This window comes from Arachis hypogaea, chromosome 1 (assembly GCF_003086295.3).
Source record: "Arachis hypogaea cultivar Tifrunner chromosome 1, arahy.Tifrunner.gnm2.J5K5, whole genome shotgun sequence".
Classification (NCBI taxonomy): domain Eukaryota; kingdom Viridiplantae; phylum Streptophyta; class Magnoliopsida; order Fabales; family Fabaceae; genus Arachis; species Arachis hypogaea.
Window position 1 is genome coordinate 88,276,011 of NC_092036.1, and position 12,588 is coordinate 88,288,598.

The window sequence follows — 12,588 nt, forward strand, 5'->3', positions numbered from 1 at the left end:
TTACATAAAACCCACTAGGAAATCTCCATCCTCACTGAGTTTCCAATTTCTTCTATCATCTTTCTCGTCATGATGAGGAAGGAGAATTGCTGTGATGTTATGAACAATAGTGAGAGGTAGATTAAGTTTAAGTTTTTCTATATTCTAGTTACCCTCTTCGACAGTCCATTCCCAAAGAAAACTATCACCATTGGTCTTTTAAAAACTTTGTAGAGATTCCATCCCTTATAGGCAAGATAGAATTTTTCTTATATAAGGGGTCTAAATTTAATGATCTCCTTCCAGAAGATTGAATCTGAATCTTTAATCCTTATACTGCTATCCACCACGCTTTCACTACAAAATTTATAAATAAGCACTCTTGCCCAAAGTTAGTTTGTGTTCCGAAGGTTACCTGAAACTGTTGGTCGATCTCGGACGAGATCTGTGGCAGTGGTCGATGCTGTCGTTTCTGACTTGTTGGACTTGGAGGTGCTGCTGATCCTTCGTCACCGGAGGGTGGTGGTACCTGCAAGAGACTCCGATGCTTAAGTTAGCATGTGCTTTAGGCAGGTTTTTAGTAGAATCAGAGTATGAGTTATACTTGGGTGCTCTAGTGTATTTATAATAGTGTGGATTGACCTTTCTGGAGCATTATAAATACACTGGAGCACCCAGGTATAACTCATACTCTGATTCTACTCAATACCTGCTTAATACCCTTGCTAACTTAAGCATCGGAGTCCCTTGCAGGTACCCCACACCCTCCGGGGATGAAGGATCAGCATCATCACTAAGTCGGACACAACACTCCCGACCAGCACAGAACATCTCGTTTGAGATCGACCTACAATTTCAGGTAACCCTCGGAACATTGGCGCCGTTGCCGGGGACTCGGAAGTCATCCCATTATCATGGCAGACGATCATGAAAATGATCACACCTCAGATCTAGAAGAAAGAACGCCGCATAAAAATGCGGACTCCACACCAAAAGATACTCCCCAAATCAACAATAAAAACTCCCCAAACGAGGGAGCCCTGGATGCATTTCAAGATCGGTTAAAACAACTTGAGGAAGACGATCTACGTCAAGAGATGCCAAGAAGGATCTACAAAGAGAAATAAGGCGATGTCGGGAATTGGAGAACAAACTCCTAAAACTTGAAGCCGATGTCAAGACTAAAGCCAACCAATCCACTCCCGAAGATAGCACCCGCAAGGAACAAGATCCATTCACCAAGGAGATCATGAAGACAAGAATCCCAAAAGACTTTAAACTCCTAGACATGACCTAGTACGACGGCACTACGGATCTCAGCCATCATCTCAGCAACTTCAGGAGTAGAATGTATCTCACGACGCCTCAGATGCAGTTCGTTGCAAAGCCTTTCCAAGTACTTTAACAAAAATAGCAATTAGATGGTTCGACAACCTCCCTCCTAGATCTATCTCGAGTTTCGACGATATGGCCAAGAAATTCCTGGCCAGATTCTCCATCCATAAGGACAAAGCTAAACATGCGCCGAGCTTACTGGGAATCAGACAAAGAGAAAGGGAAACCCTGCGCAACTACATGGAGAGATTCAACAAGACATGTCTGGATATACAAAACCTGCCAACAGAAGCCGCTATCATGGGCCTCATTAATGGCCTGCGAGAAGGGCCTTTTAGTCAATCTATATCAAAGAAGTACCCCACGTCTCTAAACGAGGTGCAGGAACGAGCAGAAAAATACATCAACATGGAAAAAACTCCCGATTAGGAGAGACCTCAAAAGCCGGGTTCACCTCTAGGGATAAAGACAAAGATTCCAGAAAGAAGGAAGATCGCCATGGAGAGAAAATAAAAAAATACCACAATTACACCCCTCTTCGGGTGTCTCTTGTGGATGTCTACAGAGAGGTTTGCGACACAGAAAAATACCACCAGCTCGATCACTCAAAGGCAAAAATGGAGGAGGAAACCGGGCTGAATATTGTGAATACCATCGGATCCGCGGGCACTCCACCAATGAGTGTTTTGACTTAAAAAATGTCATAGAAAAGCTCGTACGAAAAGGAAAGCTAGATCAATACCTGGCCACCCATGATGATGAACAAAGGAAAAGAAGAAGAGCATAAGACGTCGGACCAATCGTGCGATCATCCCGGACGCCAGAAAGACATGTCCATATGATACACGGCAGATTCGCCAGGGGAGGAATCTCCAAATCATCCTGCAAAAGACATCTCAAAGACATATATCATGTCGCAGAAAAGGAAGAAGCACCCGACATCCCGGCAATCACTTTTACCAAGGAAGACGCATCCCGCGTCGCGTCAGGGAATGACGATCCCATGGTCATCACTATTATACTGGCAAATGCAAATCTTCACCGCATGTTGATAGACCAGGGGATCTCTGCCGATATCTTATTCAAAACCGCTTTCGACAAAGTCAGTTTGGAAGAAAAAGAACTCAGAGCATATCCGGACAGCCTGTTTGGGCTAGGAGATACCCCAGTTCAACCGACGGGATACATCTCGCTCCACACAATTTTTGGAAAAGAAAGTCAGTCAAGAACACTCAAAAGAGATTACATCGTCGTCAACATAATCTCAGCCTAAAATGCCCTAATAGGTCGGGCAATGTTAAATCAGCTCGGTGCAATAGTCTCGACTCCGCATCTATGCATGAAGTTACCAACTACAGGTGGAATAGCGACAGTAAAGGCAGATCAAAAGATGGCACGCCGCTGTTACAACAAAAGTCTAAACCTTTGAGGCAAAGGAGAAGAATTCCACACAATCGAGCTCGGTGGAGTTCGGAGGCGGGAGGAGCTCTGCCCACAACCTGAAGGAGAAATAGAGAAAATCCAGATCGGGAACACCCCGGACCAAACAACCAACATCGGCACACTTCTAAAAGGGGACATAAAAGAATCACTCATACAGTTCCTACGCAACAACGCCGACCTCTTTGTGTGGAAGGCCATAGACATGCCAGGCATAGATCCCAAACTAATGTGCCACAAGCTAGCAGTCTACCCAGGATCTCGGTCGATACAACAAAGGCGCAGAAAGCTAGGACCAGAACGCTCTCAAGTGGTGGAAAAACAGGTACAAGCTCTACTAAAGGCAGGCTTCATAAGAGAAGTCAAATACCCGCTATGGCTTGCTAATGTCGTTTTGGTAAAAAAGTCAAATGGGAAGTGGAGAATATGCACCGACTATACCGATCTCAACAAAGCTTGCCCGAAAGATCCTTATCCGCTCCCAAACATCGACGCATTGGTAGATGCTTCCTCCGGATACAAATACCTCTCCTTTATGGACGCATACTCGGGATATAACCAAATCCCAATGTACCCACCCGACCAAGAAAAAACCTCTTTCTTAACCCCAAAGGCAAATTACTGCTACATTGTTATGCCCTTCGGTCTCAAAAACACAGGAGCCACTTACCAAAGATTAATGAACAAAGTTTTTTCGGATCACATCGGAAAGATCATGGAGGTCTACGTAGACGACATGCTAGTGAAGACGCAAAATGAAGAGATGTTATTATCCGACCTGACACAAGTATTCAACACCATAAGACGACACGTCATGCGACTCAATCCCACGAAATGTACCTTCGCAGTAGAAGCTGGTAAATTCTTGAGTTTTATGATCACAGAGAGAGGAATCGAGGCAAACCCGGATAAGTGCAGGGCCGTACTCGACATGAAAAGCCCGACTTGTATCAAAGAGGTGCAACAACTCAACGGGCGGTTGGCAGTTTTGTCCAGATTCCTGGCAGGATCAGCAATAAGATCTCTCCCCTTCTACGCCACTCTAAGGAAGGGAAAGGAGTTTGAATGGACAGGTGAATGCAAGTAAGCCTTCCAAGACTTCAAAAAATTTCTGGGATGGGCACCTATATTAAGTCGGCCACAGGAAGGAGAACCACTCATCTTGTACCTCGCAGTGGAAAATCGGGCAATAGCCTCAACACTGGTCCGAGAAGACAACAGTGGGCAACGACCCATATACTTTATCAGCAAAGCGTTACAAGGGTCCGAGTAGAACTACCAGAAAATAGAAAAGTTTGCTTACGCTCTCATAATAACATCTCGACGACTTCACCCATATTTCTGGTCTCACACTATTAAAATTCGGACCAACCAGCCCATAAAAGAAATCTTACAGAAAACAGACTTGGCAGGCAAAATCTTGCCATGGGCAGTCGAGTTGTCCGAATTCGACCTTCAATACGAAGCTCGGACGGCAATCAAATCTCAATATCTGGCCGACTTCATTGCAAAATTTACGGACACACCGAAACTCCCCGCAGAATGGAATCTATACGTGGACGGCTCCTCAAATAAAATGGGAAGTGGCGCAGGCGTAATAATTGAAAGCGATCGGGGACCTAAATCAAACTCTCCCTCAAATTTGGGTTCCTTGCCTCAAACAATCAAGCGGAATATGAGGCACTACTAGCTGGTTTAAACCTGGCTAGAGAGGTTGGAGCTCAAAAACGTATCATCTTCAGTGACTCACAGGTAGTCACTTCACAAATAACAGGAAGCTACCAAGCCAAAGATCCCACTATGAAAAAGTACTTGGACAAAAATAGAGAACAGCTCGGACAACTCGAAGAGTATGAGATTCGACACATACCCTGAGAACAGAATGCCCGGGCCGATGCACTCTCAAAACTAGCCAGCACCAAACCAGGAGTTAACAATAGAAGCCTTATCCAAGAAATTCTACAGAATCCATTGGTGCACGAAATTGCAATCACACTTTTGCAATTCCGCACAACTAACCAGCAAGTGCACTGGGTCGTCCAAGTAATACCTTACGTGAGTTAGGGTCGATCCCACGGAGATTGTCGGCTTGAAGCAAGCTATAGTTATCTTGTAACTCTTAGTCAGGATATCAATAATTATCAGGGTTGATTGTGAGAAGTAAAAGAACATGAAATAAGTACTTGTTTTGCAGTAATGGAGAACAGGTTGAGGTTTTGGAGATGCTCTATCTTCTGAATCTCTGCTTTCCTACTGTCTTCTTCTTCATGCACGCAAGGTTTCTTCCGTGGCAAGCTGTATGTAGGGTTTCACTGTTATCAATGGCTACCTCCCATCCTCTCAGTGAAAATGTTCAACGGGCTCTGTCACAGCACGGCTAATCATCTGTCGGTTCTCAGTCAGGTTGGAATAGAATCCAGTGATTCTCTTGCGTCTGTCACTAACGCCCAGCCTTCAGGAGTTTGAAGCTCGTCACAGTCATTCAATCCTTGAATCCTACTCAAAATACCACAGACAAGGTTTAGGCCTTCCGGATTCTCTTGAATGCCGCCATCAGTTCTAGCTTATACCACGAAGATTCTGATTAAAGAATCCAAGAGATATCTACTAAATCTAAGGTAGAACGGAGGTGGTTGTCAGGCACACGTTCATAGGTGAGAATGATGATGAGTTTCACGGATCATCATATTCATCAAGTTTAGGAACAAGTGATATCTTAGAATAGAAGCAAGCGTGACTGAATGAAAAACAGTAGTAATTGCATTAATCCATCAAGACACAGCAGAGCTCCTCACCCCCAACCATGGGGTTTAGAGATTCATGCTGTAGAGGATACAATGAGAAATGTGTAAAGTGTCATAAGGTATAGATACAATATCAAAAGGTCCTATTAATAGTGAGCTAGTAACCTAGAGTATACAGAAATGAGTAAATGATGTAAAAATCCACTTCCGGGGTCCACTTGGCATGTGCTTGGGCTGAGCATTGAAGCTTTCATGTGTAGAGACTTTTTCTGGAGTTAAACGCCAGCTTTTATGCCAGTTTGGGCGTTTAACTCCAATTTTTGTGCCAGTTCCGGCGTTAAATGCCGGGAATTCTGAAGCTGATTTGCAACGCCGGCTTGGGCTATAAAATCTCGGGTAAAGTATGGACTATTATATATTGCTGGAAATCCCAGGATGTCTACTTTCCAACGCAATTGAGATCGTGCCAATTGGGTATCTGTAGCTCCAGAAAATCCACTTTGAGTGCAGGGAGGTCAGAATCCAACAGCATCTGCAGTCCTTTTCAGCCTCTGAATCAGATTTTTGCTCAGGTCCCTCAATTTCAGCCAGAAAATACCTGAAATCACAGAAAAACACACAAACTCATAGTAAAGACCAGAAAAGTGAATTTTAACTAAAAACTAATAAAAATATAACAAAAACTAACTAAAATATACTAAAAACATACTAAAAACAATGCCAAAAAGCGTATAAATTATCCGCTCATCACAACACCAAACTTAAATTGTTGCTTTTCCCCAAGCAACTGAAAATCAGAATAGAATAAAAAGAAGAGAATATACTATAGACGCCAAAATATCAAAGAAACTTAGCTCCAATTAGATGAGCGGGACTAGTAGCTTTTTGCTTCTGAACATTTTTGGCGTCTCACTTTATCCTTTGAAGTTTGGAATGATTGGCATCTATAGGAACTCAGAAGTCAGATAGTGTTATTGAGTCTCCTAGTTAAGTATGATGATTCTTGAACATAGCTACTTTATGAGTCTTGGCTGTGGCCTAAAGCACTCTGTCTTCCAGTATTACCACCGGATACATACATGCCACAGACACATGACTGGGTGAACCTTTTCAGATTGTGACTCAGCTTTGCTAGAGTCCCCAATCAGAGGTGTCCAGGGTTCTTAAGCACACTCTTTTTGCCTTGGATCACAACTTTATATATTTTTCTTTTTCTCTTTTTTTTGTATTCACTGCTTTTTCTTGCTTCAAGAATCAATTTGATGATTTTTCAGATCCTCAATAGCATTTCTCCTTTTCCATCATTCTTTCAAGAGCCAGCAATTTTAACATTCTTAAAACAACAAATTCGAAAGACATATGCACTGTTCAAGCATTCATTCAGAAAACAAAAAGTATTGTCACCACATCAAACTAATTCAACTAGTTTCAAAGATGAATTCGAAATCCTGTACTTCTTGTTCTTTTGTGATTAAAGCGTTTTTCATTTAAGAGGGGTGATGGATTCATAGGACATTCATAGCTTTAAGACATGAACCTTAAATTTTATTAATCATGAATTAAGAACAAGACTTAAAAATAGATATAAGATAAGACTAATAGTAATAGAAAACAGAATTTTAAATTACTCTAAAATAGACTCTTAATGATAGAAATTATCACAGAGTTAGAACTCAACAACCTTGATCTTGAGAAGTGGATGCTCCCTCAACTTGTGGGGTATTTGATCCTTCAAGGGAGAGCTTTTGGCGCTTCAACTCCTGTAGCTCACGCCCCTGCTTCTCTTGTTCTTTCAGCAATTTGCAGAGCATGCAGTTTTGATTCTGCTGTTCTTCCTTAATTTGTTCCATAGCTTCTTGCAGCTTGGCAACAGATGCTTTTAGACGAGTCCGGTAATCAATTTTAGGAAGTTCAGGGAGGAACTCATGCGCCCTCCTTTTGATAGAGTATCTTGCATTTGTCCTTCCATTGACCTCTTGGTGATTGGGTGCTCAATTGGGATGAATTCATCTACTCCATCCTCACCCCAGCATCTTTACATAGCAAAGAGATTAAGCTTGGGTAAGCCAATTTGGCTTCAGTGGAGTTCTTGTTTGCAATTGTGTAAATCTCACAAGCAATCAGATGATGAATCTCCACTTCTTTTCCCAGCATAATACAATGAATCATCACTGCTCTCTTGATAGTAACCTCAGAACGGTTACTAGTGGGCAAGATAGAATGCCCTATGAAGTCCAACCAGCCTCTTGCAACTGGTTTGAGATCTCCCCTCTTGAGTTGGTTTGTGACACCTTTTGAATTGGTAATCCACTTGGTTCCAAGGAGGCATATGTCCTCAAGAACTTGATCCAACCCCTTATCTACTCTCACCATTCTCCTATTAAAGGATTCAGGATCATCTTGTAGTTGAGGTAATTTGAAGACCTCTCTTATTTTGTCCAGATGGAAGTAAATAATTCTCCCTCTGACCATGGTTCTGTAGGTATGAAAAGCGGTTCCAGTCATTCTCTGCTTATCTATCAGCCACAGATTTGAGTAGAATTTCTGAACCATATTTCTCCCAACCTTTGTCTCAGGGTTGGTTAGAACTTCCCATCCTCTGTTTTGAATTTGCTCTTGGATCTCCGGATATTCATCTTCTTTCAGATCAAATTTAACTTCCGGGATCACTGACCTTAGACCCATTATTTTGTGGTAATGGTCTGCATGTTCTTTGGTTAAGAACTTCTCTTGACTCCAAAGGTCTTTTGGAGCATTCTCTTTCTTGCCTCTTGAATTGGTTTATTTTCCTTTGGGAGCCATGATCTTGATGAGCCTTAACTTAGTGATCACGGAAAAACACACCAAACTTAGAGGTTTGCTTGTCCTCAAGCAAAAAAAAAAAGGAAAGAGGAGAGAGAGGAAGAGAGCAAATTCGAATGGTGGGGAAGGGGGTATGGCCGAACATATATTTATAAGGAAGGGGGAGAGATTTCGAAAATTTTGAAGGAGATTTGAGAAGATATGGAAAGAATTTGAGAGATATTTGAGTTGTTTTAAAGAAGATTTGGAAGGGATGTGAAAGAGATTTGAAGAATGATTTTAATTTTGAAAATTTGAAGGTGAATGATGAAAGTTTGAAATGTGTTTATGTAGAAAATTATGGATCAAAACAGGAAAGTTTGAAAAAAAATTGAAGTGGAAAGCAAAATCTCTATCCCCCACCTTTCTGGCATTAAACACCCAGAATGGTATCAATTCTGGCGTTAAACGCCAGAAACCCCTTCATCACTGGGCGTTTTGCTAAACGCCCAGGATGCTGCACACCTGGCGTTAAACGCCCAGAATGGTGCCCATTCTGGCGTTTAACGCCCAAAATGGCACCTTTACTGGCGTTAAACGCCCATAATGGTGCCCATTCTGGCGTTTAACGCCCAAAGTACCCCTTACTGGCATTTTTTTGCCAGCAAGCTCCTTTTCTCTGCTTTTTGCACTGAATCCTTCTGTAACTCTGTGAATTCCTTTAATTTTGATGATTGCCCTTTGAGAATATGTATCAAACTTTGATTAAACAAAACAAATAACCTGCTAATAACTGGGTTGCCTCCCAGCAAGCGCTTCTTTATTTTCTTTAGCTGGACCTTCACTGAGAATCATTCAAGCCTCAGTTTTGAGCATTCTTGCTCAAAATTGCTTTCAAGATAATGCTTGATCCTCTGTCCAATAACAATGAACTTTTTGTCAGAATCAGTATCCTGAAGCTCAACATATCCATATGGTGACACTCCTGTAATCACATACGGACCCCTCCACCGGGATTTAAGTTTTCCTGGGAACAGTCTGAGCCTAGAGTTGAAGAGCAGAACTTTTTGTCCTGGCTCAAAGACTCTGGATGACAACTTCTTGTCATGCCACTTCTTTGTCTTTTCCTTATAAATTTTTGCATTTTCAAAGGCATTGAGTCTAAATTCATCTAGCTCATTTAGCTGGAGTAATCTTTTTTCACCAGCTAACTTAGCATCCAGGTTTAGGAATCTGGTTGCCCAGTAGGCTTTATGTTCCAGTTCCACGGGCAGATGACAGGCCTTGCCATACACAAGTTGGTATGGATAGGTTCCTATAGGAGTCTTGAATGCTGTTCTGTATGCCCACAGAGCATCATCCAAGCTCTTTGCCCAATCCTTTCTATAGGCAATTACAGTCCGTTCTAGGATTCTTTTTAGCTCTCTGTTAGAGACTTCAGCTTGCCCATTTGTCTGTGGATGATACGGAGTTGCTACTTTGTGGCTAATTCCATATCGAACCATAGCAGAGTATAGCTGTTTGTTGCAGAAATGAGTGCCTCCATCACTGATTAGGACTCTGGGAACACCAAATCTGCTGAAGATGTGTTTTTGGAGGAATTTCAGCACAGTCTTAGTATCATTAGTGGGTGTAGCAATTGCTTCTACCCATTTAGATACATAGTCCACTGCCACCAGAATGTAAGTGTTTGAGTATGATGGTGGGAACGGACCCATGAAGTCAATACCCCATACATCAAACAATTCAATCTCTAAGATCCCTTGTTGAGGCATGGCGTATCCATGAGGCAAGTTACCAGCTCTTTGGCAACTGTCACAGTTACGCACAAACTCTCGGGCATCTCTATAGAGAGTAGGCCAGTAGAAGCCACATTGGAGGACCTTAGTGGCTGTTTGCTCACTTCCGAAATGTCCCCCACACTGTGATCCATGGCAGTGCCATAGGATCCTTTGTGCTTCCTCTCTGGGTACACATTTGAGGATCATTCCGTCTGCACATCTCTTAAAGAGATATGGCTCATCCTATAGGTAGTGCTTGGCATCTGAAATTAATTTCTTTCTTTGCACCCTGCTGTACTCCTGGGGTATGAACCTCACAGCTTTATAATTTGCAATATATGCAAACCATGGAGCTTCTTGAATGGCAAAGAGTTGCTCATCTGGGAAAGTCTCAAAGATCTAAGTAGAAGGGAGGGACGCCCCATCTACTGGTTCTATTCGGGACAGATGATCAACTACTTGGTTCTCTGTCCCTTTTCTGTCTCTTATTTCTATACCAAACTCTTGCAGAAGCAGCACCCACCTTATGAGCCTGGGTTTTGAATCCTGCTTTGTGAGTAAGTATTTAAGAGCAGCATGGTCAGTGTACACAATCACTTTTGACCCTACTAAATAGGATCTAAACTTGTCAATGGCATAGACCACTGCAAGTAACTCTTTTTCTGTGGTTGTGTAATTCTTCTGTGCATCATTTAGAACACGGCTGGCATAATAAATGACATGCAGAAGCTTGTTATGCCTCTGTCCCAACACTGCACCAATGGCATGGTCACTGGCATCACACATTAGTTCGAATGGCAATGTCCAGTCTGGTGCAGAGATGACTGGTGCTGTGACCAGTGATGAGCAAATAATTTATACGCTTTTTGGCATTGTTTTTAGGTAGTTTTTAGTAAGTTCAAGCTACTTTTAGGGATGTTTTCATTAGTTTTTATGTTAAATTCACATTTCTAGACTTTACTATGAGTTTGTGTATTTTTCTGTAATTTCAGGTAATTTCTGGCTGAAATTGAGGGACTTGAGCAAAACTCTGAAAAAGGCTGACAAAAGGACTGCTGATGCTGTTGGAATCTGACCTCCCGGAACTCAAAATGGATTTTCTGGAGCTACAGAACTCCAAATGGCGCTCTCTCAATGGCGTTGGAAAGTAGACATCCAGAGCTTTCCAGAATTATATAATAGTCCATACTTTATTCGGGAATTGACGACGTAAAGTGGCGCTCAACGCCAAGTACATGCTGCTGTCTGGAGTCAAACGCCAGAAACACGTCACAACCCGGAGTTGAACGCCAGAAACACGCTATAACTCGGCGTTCAACTCCAATAAAAGCCTCAGCTCGTGAATAGATCAAGCTCAGCCCAAACATACACCAAGTGGGCCCCGGAAGTGGATTTATGCATCAATTACTTACTCATGTAAACCCTAGTAGCTAGTCTAGTATAAATAGGATAATTTACTATTGTATTAGACATCTTTGGTCTCAGTTTTGTTTTATTCTTCATCTTAGGAGACTATTGATCATGTTTTGGGGAGCTGGCCATTCGGCCAAGCCTGAACCTTTCACTTATGTATTTTCAACGGTCGAGTTTCTACACACCATAGATTAAGGGTGTGGAGCTCTGTTGTACCTCAAGTTTTAATGCAATTACTACTATTTCCTATTCAATTCTCTTTATTCCTATTCTAAGAAATTCGTTGCACTTCAACTTGATGAATGTGATGATCTGTGACACTCATCATCATTCTCACCTATGAACGCGCGTGATTGACAACCACTTCCGTTCTACCTTAGGCCGGGCGCGTATCTCTTAGATTCCTTAAACAGAATCTTTGGGGTATAAGCTAGATTGATGGCGGCATTCATGAGAATCCAGAAAGTCTAAACCTTGTCTGTGGTATTCCGAGTAGGATTCTGGGATTGAATGACTGTGACGAGCTTCAAACTCCTGAAGGCTGGGCGTTAGTGACAAACGCAAAAGAATCAAGGGATTCTATTCCAACCTGATTGAGAACCGACAGATGATTAGCCGTGCTGTGACAGAGCATTTAGACCTTTTTCACTGAGAGGATGGGATGTATCCATTGACAATGGTGATGCCCTACATACAGCTTGCCATAGGAAGGAATGAAAGAAATGGAAGGAAGAAGTAGGAAAGTAGAAAAAGAAAGGGCACAGTATCTCCATACGCCTATCTGAAATTCCCACCATTAATTTACATAAGTATTTCTATCCTATTTTAATTATCTTTATTTTCTGTTTATTATTTATTATTATTCGAAAATCCATAATCAATTATTATCCGCCTGACTGAGATTTACAAGATGACCATAGCTTGCTTCATATCAACAATCTCTGTGGGATCGACCCTTACTCACGTAAGGTTTTTTACTTGCATGACCTAGTACACTTGCTGGTTAGTTGAACGGAGTTGTGTCCACACATAGCAAAGAGCCATTATAATTATTCTATACAACAACAAAGAATACAATATTAATGATCACAATTTCGTCCACCAACCAGCTTGGC